Source organism: Canis lupus, chromosome 1 (assembly GCF_003254725.2).
Source record: "Canis lupus dingo isolate Sandy chromosome 1, ASM325472v2, whole genome shotgun sequence".
NCBI classification, from domain to species: domain Eukaryota; kingdom Metazoa; phylum Chordata; class Mammalia; order Carnivora; family Canidae; genus Canis; species Canis lupus.
Genome location: NC_064243.1, coordinates 11,558,229 through 11,572,843, shown reverse-complemented (window position 1 = coordinate 11,572,843; position 14,615 = coordinate 11,558,229). Strand labels below are relative to the sequence as shown.

At 35.3% G+C, this 14,615-nt stretch overlaps 1 protein-coding gene across 5 annotated transcripts in view; it reads left to right on the top strand.

The window, feature by feature from the left end:
* CDH7 (cadherin 7) overlaps positions 1-14,615 on the top strand; it is a 125,040-nt gene that overhangs the window by 98,797 nt on the left and 11,628 nt on the right. The window lies entirely within an intron of this gene.

Below are 14,615 nucleotides of genomic sequence, written 5' to 3'. Positions count from 1 at the left end.
AACCCATTTATAATATATTTTTGTTAGGGCAGAATTTGGCAATGTGAGTCATCATTGTGTAATGTTTGAAAACAAGATTTATGGAGTTAGGTAAACCTAGCTTTTATTATTGCTCCCAGCATACACTAGTTTTTCACCAGGGGAACATTACAAAGCTGGCTTCTTAATGTAGAAGGGGAAAATAATAGAACTAGACTGTAAGGTGGTTGTAAAAATTAAATGAGATAATCATGTTCTTACTATATACTGAACATACAATAACTTTTAAGTGTTATTGATGAAGTGAGCTCTCAACCTATTAACCATCTAAGACCTAGTTACTAATACCCTGTAAGTCATTCCATACAAATGAAATTACTGTCTTCAATAACTAACCAAATAAATCTAGAAAGAAGAAAAAAAATTTTTTTTCAACTAGCTTCACATAGGTGGCAGAAAGTCTCAGAAATTCATTAGAAATAGTAATTCCCAGCTAAAGCCTGATTAAAGTAGAATACAAAGGACTAGAGTAAATTTAGGAAAAGGTGGAACCAGTACAAAGGTAGTTAGTATATGGATGACTTTTTGAACTTAACTTCACCAGTTTATCACGGACAATTTAGATTACATCATACTTCAAAAGAGTAAGATAAAATTGTATTCTCCAGAATTTAATCATACCCAAGAGCTAATTACCTTTTATTTGTTTTTTAATGCTATCTATCTAATGAAACCTATTTCATTGTTAGAATATACTTTTACCTTTGACCTAGGGCTTCCTTGAAAGTTAGGTTGCTTGATGGATGTAATTAGTTAAGAATCATTACCTAGCTGTTGCCAGAAATAAGTGAAATAGAGTTTTATTAGATTACATTCTTGCATATGATATGAGTGTATGTGTATGTGTGTGTTTGTACATATATCTCAAGGTAAGATTATAACTTTTGTGGATTTCATAAAAATTTAGTAAAATTTGAGCGTTTTCCTTTAACAGATACCAAAGTAGGAATACCTGTTCCACTTTTTAAGATAAGGTGTTTATGTCATATATTTTACTCATTTTTAAAGTTTCCCCAAGTCTATAAAAATATAAGTCAAAACAGCCTATTTTACCGAAATTCATTTGGGAACCATTGGCTTTTATTTCTCCGTAAGGATGTGGCTCAGTAATCAGTAGGTTCAAATACTGGTATTTCTGTTTAGAATCGAATTTAGTCTTTTTTACTGAGTCTTTAGAAGCAGACGATTTGGACTTTTCATATTCTTTTGGTTCTGTCTCCTCAATCACAGACTCTGGGTTTTCACACAACATGTACCAAAGCCAACATGACTGAGTATTTGGGTGGGGGAGGTGTGGATGAGATGCACAGCCCAGCATGGATCATGACTTCTAGTGCACAAGTGACTCGTATTTTACACCTCAAGAAGCAAGGTGAATTTTATTTTGTGACACTAGATACCAGGATTTGGAACTCAACCTTTTTATACTTCTGAATAAATATTGCTAAGAAAAAAAAAACAAAGTGAAGGGTAGAAATAGGGAAGAACTCCTTGAGATCTAGTTCAGTCTAAGGATAAAATCTAAGCACCTGGGCTTTCCACCCTTAAAGAAAAGGTGCTTCTCTGTATGCCAAGTTTGTGTGCCAGTGATGTTTCAAATTAAAGCTATTTGTAAGATGAGAGAAAGGGATGCCTTGAAGTTTCCAGAGTATTCATCATAGAAGGCATCTTAGAAATCAGTTTTAACCTAAACTTTCAGAGGGGGAAAATGAAATACAGTTAGGTTCAAGGATTTTAGGAGTTCATATAACAAGCTAATGGCCATTAGGCCATCAGATCCTAGGACACCTTATGGTCAATCACTGCTTTTGGATGAAAAGGAAATATACCTTGAAAATATTTTTTCAAAAAATTGTTCACCTTCAGTCTTTCCTAAAAATTGGAAAGTCATGTTGTCTGAAGTTGGTTGTGTTGACTTCATGTTTGCGTCCTTCTAACTTGATGGGTAAACTCTTTCCTGAGCTTTCTCCCATCCCAACTTTGTTCTCACCCTTTCTAATTTATTTGTATCTGAATTCCTAAATGAAAGAGATGATCCAAAAATTAGAGCCTGAAGTTTCCTTTACTTACACAGAATACAACTTGAATGGGAGAGATTATGGTCATATTCACAGTTAATGAGAAAGTTATCAATCAGATGCAATTATTTTATAAGTGGAAACATTTCATCAATATGGGGCAAGATACTTTAACATTCTAATGTTTGCCTAAATATTTTGCCACAATACCAATTTTCAAAGATCTCATTCATTTACCGAGAGAGAGTGCACACAGAAACAGAGGGAGAGGCAAAGGGGGAAAGAGAATCTTAAGCAGGTCCTATGCTCAGTGTAGGGCCCAACGTGCATCTCCATCTCACAGCTCTGAGATCATGACCTGAGCCAAAATGAAGAGTCAGATGCTTAACAGACTGTGCCACCCAGGGGCCCCACCCCAACACCATTTTTGTTATGCATTGTTATCATAGTTATTCATAATTGTTGACGTATATGGTAATTTTTCAACCAAGCTGAAAGCACTTCAGAAAAAAACAAATTTGGGGGATTTGGGTGGCTCAATAGTTAAACGTCAGGTCATGATCTCCAAGTACTGGGATTGAGCCTCATAGGGCTCCCTCTGCCCCCCAGCCTTGTGCATGTGCACTCTCTCTCTCTCAATGAAATTAATACATATAATATTTTAAGAAAAAAAAGAAAAATTTATGAATGATTGGCACTAAATTATTACTGGATTTTGAAAAAATGAACAGAAAGAATTTCAGTTGTTTTAAAATACAGTTTCAGTATTAAATGTTGCACATCTATCCGGAGAATATTGTAGCTATTTTCTTTGTTAGACTGCACAGGTAGTTTCTTTGTTAGCCTTTGCATTTTCCTGAACACTAAAAGTGTCTCTGAATTTACTATGTTGTTTTGTTTTTCCATAGTTGGACCTTTAAGCCCAAGTAATTGAAGTCCTATAACGTCCCCTCTAGCTCCTCATGCTTTAGCCATGATTGGGACTAATTAGACTGGCCCAGCTTCAGGTTTAATAAGACATTTGTGGAAACCACTGTTTACTACATGGAATTGGAAAGCTTTTTCAGTGGGTCCAGGATGGCCAGCTTGACATTTAGCTGTCATGCATCTTTCACTTTTCTTTCTTGATCTACGGAGTGCTGAACCATATTTGCTCCTCTGTTACTGTGGCAACTCATGATTTTGTTCAACAGGAAAGTATTTTCCTAGTTTTGTAAGTCATAGTATTACCTAAGTAAAAAAAACAAAAACAAAAACAAAACCATACGTGTGTGTGTGTGTGTGTGTGTGTGTGTGTGTGTGTGTATGATTGCGGAGAACAATATGATAGCACTATGTAAAAGATTGATCCCCCATCATAATCTATAATGATAGAACATACTTGATATAGCAGTCCTAGTGATAATAAAGGACAGAAGTGGCTAATTTATGGTGGCACCTGTGTTTGTCTTTCAAACAAGTGCAAGCATTGTAAAAAAAAAAAAATGAATTACATTTAATTAGCTCATACTAAGTGAGCATGGTCTAATTTAATTCTCATAACACATTTCCGAGGCAGGTACTAGCAAATAGTATTACGCCCACTTTTTATATGAGAAAACTGTAAATTAGAGGAACATGCACAGAGTTATAAGGTGTCACAGCCAGGATCCAAACACAGCCAAGACTGCCTTGTGGATGTCCTTGATAAGGTATTTTTCCCTACATGTTTTCCAATATGACAGAGTTGTGTGTCTCTGGGAAATCCCTGTGGGCAAGATCTGTGGGTATCTCAGCCCAGGTACTGCCAAATTAGAGCTAGCAGAATCTTTGATCTGCTTTACAGAGCAGCTTTAACACTTCTTTGGTGAACTCTGAGTGTCTAATTTATAGGATCCTCCAATTACTTCCAACCTTGAGAAAACACATCAAGAATTGCATATGATAAATTTGAGATTATACTTCATCACAACCAAAATATATAGTGTACCGATTGTCTTTGTACACACAATATTCATGGTAGTTAGGTCAGTTTTATGTCTGTCTCGATACTCAAGTCATTCTAACTTGCACATTTAATGGAGAGGAATACTGTGATACCTTTTTTGGGGGGGTAAGCGGAAGCTCAGTTTGGGTTGTAATGTATGCTTCCCTGTTTTCGAGGCATGGAAAGCAGCCATCTCTTAGGTGCAGAGGATTTGCAGATCTCTAGATAGGCTCCTTCATCATTCTAACGGACTGCTGGAGTTAGAAATTTGAATAGAATTATTAAATCCTGAACAATTTTCCTAGATCCCTAGCTCACCTCCTGATTTAGTCTCTACTTCCATGCTTTTTGAGGGGGAATCAATCAGCCTTGACTCTTCTCTTTCATCTCCCACAGCCAATCAGTCTCCCCAAAACTATGAATTTTACTTTGTTGATTCTTGAATCTATGCTTTTCTGTCCCTTGATGCTGCACCTGATTTTGCCCCGGGTCTACGGTCACCCTCCTGAATAACGACAGTCACCTGGCTCTACCAGGTCCAATCCACCTGCATCACAGGCAGAGTAAGCTTTTGCAAAGCAGATGTGACTATGACACACACTAGCTTAAAATAAGATTGCCATAGCTCCAAACTGTCCACAGATGAAAATCACAGGCTTTCTATGACCTAACTGCTCCCTCCCATTTCCACCTTCAGCCAAATTATGGAGCTGCTCTTTCTCAGACTCATCCTGCTTTGTCTTACCTGCTCTTACCTGCCTTGTCCCTTCTGTCTGGAACAACTTTCCCTCTTTTTGCTTTGGCAGAGTCCAGGTTGAGTATCGTTCCTGCATGCCCCATAGCACTTTGTATATCCCAGAGCATCCTTTATGGCTGTATCATTAGTTTGTCTCTTTGTCTATCTGCTCCAGTAGACTCTGCTTGCAGAGGCTGAGTATTATTTTATTATGTCTGTAGCACCTCATAAGATGCTGATATGCCATGTAGAGGGCATGTCCTATCTGCATGCTGAATGAGACCATGAATGATTTGAATGTACTCATTAGTGGAAAAGAATGTTTTATTTTATTTTTGTCTTAGCCATAAGTAGTATCTCCATTGGACCCAGATTTTCCCATCTCTTAAGATTATATGATTTGGGAGCATTTTATCTGAAATCCAGCCTCTTTATTTTTTCTATAAAGTGGATATGGCACACACTTAAAATACTTAAATTACATTTTTGGGTTAATAGCCCTGGAGATCTATAAGGGCTCAAGAAAAAAAAATAAATCTGAATGTATGATTTTCCAAATCTATCTAAAGATAGAGTAAAAAAAAAAACTGCAGTAGAGATTTCAAGGATATTGCATTCGTTGTTAAAATTCAGCTTAAATTTTAGTTAAAAATGCTATAGTTGATATCTAATTTACCTCATTCACATGCTTGGGTTTTATCATATGTAAATCTTCATATTCTCTGTGACTAAATAATAGAGTGAGTTCATAAGTACAAGTTCAAATTCTAGCCTTCTGTTACTGAGGATCTGCATATATCTCTTATTCTACAGCACATAGATCCAGACAAAATGACAAGTTGAATTCTCTCATCCTTAGATCTTAGCTTAGATGTCACTTCCAATGACATCTGTCTTTGATCACCAGACTGCACTAGTACCCCTGTATTTTTCCTATCATTTCACTTTTTAAAACATAAATTATTGCTTTGCTTGAGACATTTCAGAAGCACCAAATGTACTTATATAAAAATCCAAATGGTTCTCATGGCCCACAAAGCAAGACATGTTCTGACACCTGCTCACCTCTTGAAGGTATCAGGCTGTCTAATCCTTCACTCATCCTGTAGGAAGAGCCACACAGCTGCCTTTCCATTAGTCTGAAAGATGCCACCCTGTTGCTGGAAGATTCTTCCTGAATCCCTTCACCTGGTGTGCTCACACTACCTTTATGACCAGCTTCAGTGTTACCTTCTCAGAGGGGATGTCTTACCTACCGATTAAACATTTTTCACAACCACAATTCTTTGTTTTTTTAATTGAAGTATACTTGACATACAATATCCTATTAATTTGAGGTGTACCTTATAGCGATTTGACATTTTCATATGAAATGATCCCCACTATAAATCTAGTTACTATATATCACCATACAAATTTGCTACAAAATTGACTATATTCCCTTACATTACATTCCCATGTTTTATTTTAGAACTGAAGAATTATATCACTTAGTCTCCTTCACCTATTTTGCCCACCTCCCCCTCACTCTCCACTCTGGTAGTACACAGTTTGTTTCCTATGAGTCTGTTTCAATTTGTTTTTTAGATTCTACATATAAGTGAAATCATTCAGTACTTGTTTTTCTCTGAGATATTTCACTTAGCATAATACATTCTAGACCCATCCATGTTGTTGCAAGTGACAAGATTTCATTATTTCTGTGGCTGAGTAGTATTCCATTGTGTGTAGACAGGTGTATATATACATATACATGTATATATATGGCGTACACACTGTATGGAGGTTACTCAAAACATATACCTCTTTGATTTGTTGCTTTCATTTTCTTTGGATAAACACTCAGAAGTGGAATTACTCGATCTTATGGTAGTTTTCACCTTTTGGGGAATCTCCATATTGTTTTCCACAGTTGGCTATACCAATTTACATTCCTACCAAGAGTGTGCAAGGTTTTCTTTTCCCTACATCCATGGCAACACAGTATTTTTCATATTTTTGACAATTGCCAATCTGACAGGTGTGAGATAATCTTACAGTTTGAATGGCATTTTCCTGGTGATGAGTGATGTTAAGCATCTTTTCATGTTCCTGTTGGCTGTCTGTATGTATTCTTTGGAATAATTACTATTTAAGTTTTCTACCCATTTTAATGGGTTGTTTGCTCGTTTGTTTTTTATATTAAGGTGTGTAAGATCTTCATGTATTTTCCATTTTAACCTCTTATCAAATATATGATGAGCAAATATCTTCTCCCATTCAATAAGTTGCCTTTTCATCTGTTGACATTGTCCTTCACTGTGCAAAAACTTTGATATATTCTCAGTTGCTTCTATTAGCTTTCATTTCCCTTGCCTAAGGAGACTGGTCCAAAAAAATATTGCTAAGATCAATGTCAAACAGCATACAATATTTTCTTCTGGGAGATTTATGATTTCAGTTCTTACATTTAAGTCTTTAATCTATTTTGAGTTTATTTTTGTTTATTATATAAGAAAGTGGTCAGGCTTTCCCAACACCATTTACTGAAAAGATGGTTTTTCCCTGTTGTATATTCATGCCAACTTTGTCATGAGTCTGTTTCAGTTTGTATACGCTTATTTCTGGGTTCTTTCTTCTATTCCATTGTTATGTGTTTTTTGTGCCAGTATCATACTGCTTTGATTAATATAGCTCTGTAGTATAGTTGAAACCAGGGAGCATGATACCTCTATCTTTGTTCTTTCTCAGGATTGCTTTTACTATTTGGGGTCTTTTGAGGTTTCACAAACATTTTAGGATTTCTTGTTGTAATTTTGTGAAAAATAACGTTGGTAACTTGAGGCAATTACATTGAATCTGTAATTTGCTTTGGATAGTATTTTTATTTTATTTTTAAGATTTTATTTATTTATTCATGAGAGACACACACACAGAGAGAGAGAGAGGCAGAGACACAGGCAGAGGGAGAAGCAAGCTCCTTGCAGGGAGCCCAATGTGGGACTCGATTCCGGGTCTGATCAAGCCCTGGGCTGAAGGTGGTGCTAAGCTGAGCCACCTGGGCTGCCCATATTCCTAGGTATTTTTTTTTTGATGAAGTTGTAAATGTGATTACTTTCTTAATAGCTTGTTATTAGTGTATAGAAATGCAGCCTATTTCTACATGTTAATTTTGTTATCTGTGACTTTTACTGAATTCATTTATTCTGGTAGTTTTTGGTAGAGTCTGGGGTTTTCTGTATACAGAAACATGCTCTATACACACAAATACAGGACATGCTCTATAAATAGTGACAATTTAATTCTTTTCCAATTTAAATGCCTTTTTTTTTCTTGCCTAATTGCTGTGGCTAGGGATTCTTGTACCATATTGAATAAAAGTGGCAAGAGTGAGCATTCTTGTCTTGTTCCTGATTTTAGAGGAAAATCTTTTAGTTTTTCACCCTTGAGTATGATGTTAGCTGTATATTTGTCATCTATGACCTTTCCTATGTTGAGGTGTAGTTCTTTTGTACTTACTTTTTTGGGCTTTTATCACAAGTGGATCTTGAGCTCTGTCAGATGCTTTTTCTTCATCTACTGAGATGATCATATGATTTTTGGCCTTCATTTTTGTTAATGTGGTATGTAATGTTAATTAATTTGCAGATGTTGAACCATCTTTGGCATAAATTCCACATAATCATGGGGTATAGTTATTTTGTATGGTTTTTTTAAGGTTTATTTAAGAGAGAGAGGAAAAAAGAAAGAGCAAGCAGGGTGAGGGGCAGAAGGAAAGGAAGATAAGGAGGCTCCCCCCTGAGCTGGGAGCCCAACACAGGTCTTGATTCCAGGATCCGGAGATCATGACCTGAGCTGAAATCAAGAACTATAAACCAACTGAGCCACCCAGGTGCCCCATGCAGTATAGTTCCTTTAATGTATTGTTGAATTTGGTTTGCTAATACTTTGTTGAGAATTTTTGTACCTATCTTCTTCAGCAGTATCGGCCTGTAATTTTTTTTTCTTTTGATGCCTTTGGTTTTGGTATCCGGGTAATGCTGACCTTGTAAAAAGTATTTGGAAACATTCCTTCCTCTTTATTTTTTGGAGAGTTTTTAAATTACTGATCCAATGTCATTACTTGTAATTGGCCTATTCACATTTTCTATTTCTTCAAAATTCAATCTTGAAAGGTTGTGTTTCTAGGAATTTATCATTTTTTCTAGGTTGTCCAGTTTGTTGGTGTATAATTATAGTTGTCTATTATGACCCTTTATATTTCTGTAATATCAGTTTAACTTCTCTTTTTTAAGATTTTATTTATTTATTCATGAGAGACACAGAAAGAGAGGCAGAGACACAGGCAGAGGGAGGAGAAGCAGGCTTCATACAAGGAGCCCGATGTAGGACTCGATCCCGGAAATCCGGGATCAGGCCCTGAGCCAAAGGCAGATGAGCTATCCAGGCGTCCCTATCAGTGTGACTTCTATTTTTAATTTTATTTGTATAGATTCTCTTTTTCTCTTGAAACCTCTGGCTAGAGGTTAATGGTTTTATCTTTTCAAAAAAACAGCTCTTAGTTCCACATTGATCTTTTCTATTTTTTTAAATATTTTATTTATTTATTCATAGAGAGAAAGAGAGAGAGAGAGAGAGAGAGAGAGAGAGAGGCAAAGACACAGGCAGAGGGAGAAGCAGGCTCCATGCAGGGAGCCTGACGTGGGACTTGATCCGGGTCTCGAGGATCTCACCCCGGGCTGCAGGCGGCGCTAAACCGCTGTGCCACCGGAGCTGCCTGATCTTTTCTATTTTTTAAGTCTCTATTTAATGTATTTCCACTAAGATTATTTCTAATTTTTGAATTTGTTTATTTTCTCTTAGGTGTAAGGTTAAATGGCTTATTTGAGATTTTACTTGAGGTAGGCCTGTAGCACTATAAACTTTTCGTTTAGAACTGCTTTTGCTATATTCTATAGATTTTGAAAAGTTGTGTTTTCATTTGCATTTATCTCAAGGTATTTATTTCCACTTTGATTTCTTTATTGACACATTGTTTAGTAGCATGCGTAGTTCTCCACATTTTATTTTTCTAGTTATCTTCTTTAATGAATTTCTAGTTTCATATATAGTGGGTGAAAAGATACTTGATATAATTTCAATCTTTTTTAATTTATTGTAGTTAGTGGCTTAACATGTGATGTATTCTGGAGAATGTTCAGTGTGCACTTAAAAAAAAGTCTGAAGATTTTAGATGAAATGTTCTCTATATATCTGTTAAGCCCATTTGGTCTAATGTGGTGTTTAAGGCCATTGTTTTTCTTATTGATTTTCAGTCTGATGATCCATTTCATTGATTCAGGTAGGGTATTCTATTTTGTATTACTGTCAGTTTTTCCCTTTATATCTGATAAAATTTGCTTTATATATTTACATGTTCATATGCTGGGTGCATAGACATTTACAAACGTTACATTGTCTTCTTGGAGTCACATTCTTTGTTTTAAAGTGTATTTTAGCTGATGAGTACTGCTACTCCAGCTTTATTTCCATTTCCATGGAATATTTTTTCCATCCTTTCACTTTCAATCTGCATGTGTCTTTAGAGCTAAGTGAGACTCTTAAAAGCAGCATATAGATGGGTCTTGTTTTATCCATCCAGCCACCCTATGCCTTTTGATTGGATCATTTTGTCCATTTACATTTAAAATGTATTAATAGGTATATACTTATTGCTATTGTCTTCTGCATGGTTTTGTAGTTCTCTTGATTTCTTGTAGTTTGATGATTTTATTGTTATTTTTGGGTTCCTTTCTTTTTTGTATATGTTGTAGGTTTTTGGTCTGTTAGGTTCTTTTGCAGGTTTGGTTTTGGTTACCATGAGGTACACTTATACCAACATTATAAATATTGCAGTCTGTTTTAAGCTGATAATCACTTAATTTCCAATGTATTCTACAAGTACTACATTTGTACTCCCTTCACACACATTTTTATGTTGCTGATACCATAATTTACATCTTTTTTGGGTTTTTACATTTTTCATACTAGATTTTTAAGCGGCTAGTCTACTGCCTTTTGTTATATATTTGCCTTTACTAGTGAAATATCTTTAATTATGGCCTTTTCCACTTACAGAGGACATTTTAACTTTTTTTGGAAGTTTGGTGTAGTGGTGATGAACTCCTTTATTTTTGCTTGTCTGAGAAGCTAGGGATCCTGGGCACAATGCTGGGGCTGCCTTAGTGGGATGCTGGAGCTAGAGTTAGACCATATGTGATCTAGAGGGGTCCCTGGGCATGCCATGCTTGGGATACCCTGGCCAAAGAGTTGAAGCTGGAGTGGGCATGGGCCAAGGGTGCCCAGGGCATGCTATATACCAACACCTGCAATTCTTCATCATGAAACCTGTGGGTTTCTTTTGTGTCAGTTATCACAGTTTGTAAACATATTTATTTGCTCTGCTCAAATTGAAGAGCACCTTGAAAGTACTAATCTTAATCTTTCTCTTTTTAAACCAGTGTATTCTCAGGGCCTAATATAGTGAATAAAGGAGGAGAAATATTTTGGAATGATTTGTGAATAGTATTTATCACATTCTGTTCATTTTCCTGTCTTTGCCACATACTTTAAGCTTCTCTAGAAGAGTTCTGCTGTCTCTATTACCATCCAATAAATTGAATAGCATAGATATCTAGATAACTAAATTAACAGGGAATTGTCAAAAATCACATGTGAGTACAAGGTGAAATTTGTTTCTTTTTGTGTATCCATTGTATGATTCAAATTTTATCAAGACCCAGAGAAATAGAAACTGTATTGCTTAAGATTTTATTGTAGAAGTTTATGATATATGACCTATTATTGTGTTTATTATCTGCATATATTTTAAAACTTTATAAATGTGTAAACTCAATCTTTATAAAGTTACCTTCAGATAGTTTCTGAGTTAAGTTCTATTATCTCCATTTTGGAGAAGGGGAAACTGAGCCAAAGCAAAGTAAAATATCCTGTCTAAGCTGACATATTCAGTAAATAGAAGCAAAGATTCAGTGCAATGTGGGTTTAGAGAAGGGATTTGAGATACACTCCAGGGGTTATGCTGTATAATAGTTGGTTCATTAAGGTAGATGAGCAAGAAATAAATATAAGGAGGAAGTGAAGTTAGAATGAAAGATGACCTGGAAGTTTCTGGTTTGGTATTCTTTTGAGAAAAGAATGCAAGTTTTAAAACAGATTAAACTTAATGGGTTTAAATCTGGAAATAGACATTAAGGCAAAAAGTTATTACAGTAAAATAAATGATAGTAACAGTTAAAATTATAATTGCCATATATTATTTACTATATTCTGAGCAGTCCATATGCTTTTATTATAAGTAAAATGATGAATAGTCATTTATGAATATGGCATGATTTATTCAGAGAGATATATGGGAGATTTATATGCCAGAGACCTCACCAATTGCCATTTATAGAAAGTAGTTGAATTCTTGGGTTTCATTGAGCTCATATAGAAAGACTGTTGCATGAAAAGAAGAAGCCAAGTACAGATTTTGAGGAAGATTTACCCTAAGTATTACCTAGACAAGAGCAGCCACCAGACCATGATTTAAGAGGAGACAGTGAAACTTTTTTTTTAATTGTAAGAATTCCTGTAATATTCTATTAATTCAAGAAAACTCACCCATATCATGTTCTGTCATTGAAGTTCTGTGTCAAATATAATAGATATGCCATGTAAACTCAGGGCTGACTAGTACTCATTGGATTGGGCAGATGTCAAGACCACACAATGGTCTTGACAGACTTTATTCTCAGAGGAGTAACAGAAAAACTCAGATTCTCTGGTTTGGGGGCAATAAAGATAAGACTATGGAAATGTGAAATAGGCTATTTTTACAAAAAAAAAAAAAGTCAGTAAAATCAAGTGTAGTTGAAGATAAGTTATTGATTAGAAAATAATGACCTGTTTTTTGGTGAGAGTATGGAACTCTGATGTAGCTCGAGGCATGGCGAGAGTGGTGGGAATTTGGAAGTGACACTGAAAGAAGTTGAGATGTTTCTCTCTCATGGTTGTTTCTGATCTGAAGCCACCAAAGTTCAATTTCAAAATTAAAAGAAAATTAGTGAAACTAAATTAGTACCAAATGGAGAAAACGTAACAGATTTTAGTAAGATTTATGAAAATCAGCAGGATCAAAAGACAGTGAAAAGTTAAAAAAAAAGTTATCGAAGGGCTAAGCTCTCCTTGCATGTGGATGTGAATAATCATTTATAATAAATTTGCTGAACTTGAATACAGACTGTACTAGCAGATTTTTAAGTTAGAATAAGTCATTTTCAGTTGTACCTTAATAGACACAGTAATAATTGTAGTATAATAGTTGTTTTGCTGTTCGATATGTCACTTGGCAATAAAATTTTATAGTAGTACACCTTAAGATCATACGCAATTAAGATTTTTCTAGTATTTTTTAATCTTTCAGTTCATCCAAAGAAATATAATTCACAAGTGCAAACCACATATGTAATTTTAAAATTTCAGGTAGCCTCATTAGCAAAGCTTTTAAAAAGAAACAATTGAAATAAATTCTAATAACATATTTAATCCAATATATGCTATTATAATTTTAACAAGTAATCAATAAAAATCTATTTTACTTTAACAATTGTCTTGAGGGCAGCCCGGGTGGCTCAGTGGTTTAGTGCAGCCTTCAGCCCAGGGCGTGATCCTGGAGACTCAGGATCGAATCCCATGTCGGGTTCCCTGCATGGAGCCTGCTTCTCCCTCTGCCTGTGTCTCTGCCTCTCTCTCTCTCTCTCTCTCTCTCTCTTTCTCTGTGTCTCTCATGAATAAACAAATAAAATCTTAAAAAAAAATTGTCTTACATCACTAAAAGCACATCGCAATTCATGTTTCAAATAGGGATAGACACACTTCAAAAGCTCGATAGCCACATGTGGCTAGTGGCTACCATGTTGGGTAGTGAAGATTAGACCACCATTTCATTGAGTAATAAATTCTGATTATTCATAGAGACCATAGAGAAAGTAGTGTTTTGAGGTGATAGTGGCTTATCCTTCAAGTCTTACCTCCATGTCATTTCTTTTGTGAGACTCTTTCTGAGTATCCTGGCCAAAGCATACCTTCCCTTAAATATTTACATAGCATATGTTGTATTGCTAAATAATCTATTATATAAAAATTATTTTTTCTTATATAAAATATTAAACTTCATAATGGCAAGAGTTATCTGCATATCTCCAACTCCTACCTTATTTAACAAATATTTGTTGAGTGCATATTTACTGTCATGTATTGCTTTTTGTGCTCAAGACACATCCATAGGTAATAAAATCACCGACCACCAACCAGGATTACAGTTGTAGAAAGTCAATGCCCGGTAAAAAAATGTTGAATTAAAAGAAATTTTGACTTTAATTTTTGGTGAGTCTTTAAACAATAGGTTAAACTTAACAAAGTGATACTTAACAGGTATAAGGTCTTGCAATTTGATTTAAAGCAAGAACCTTTTATAGAGTTTTACGATGGAAAAAAAAATACTGGTTCGATGGTAGTTCACATGACTGAGTGGTTTTAAATGAACTTCACTCAAAATTGGAAATAAGGAAAATAGTTTTTCTTTAATATAAGTAGGCTTATCTAGCAGTGGCACCAATTTGTACCACATCTGCAGAACTCTGCCTAATTCCAGGAACGAAACTGAGCATTGAGAATTCAGACATTTTTAGGCTTAGAAAATCCAGTGCAAAGGATTCGGGATGACAATGAGGTGTTGAATTCAGCAGCTGAGAATACACTCTAAGTGCTTCTAGAGCAAACCTGGATGACTTTTAAAGTGTCTGCTGTCTTTAAGGAAATAAGACAACTGATG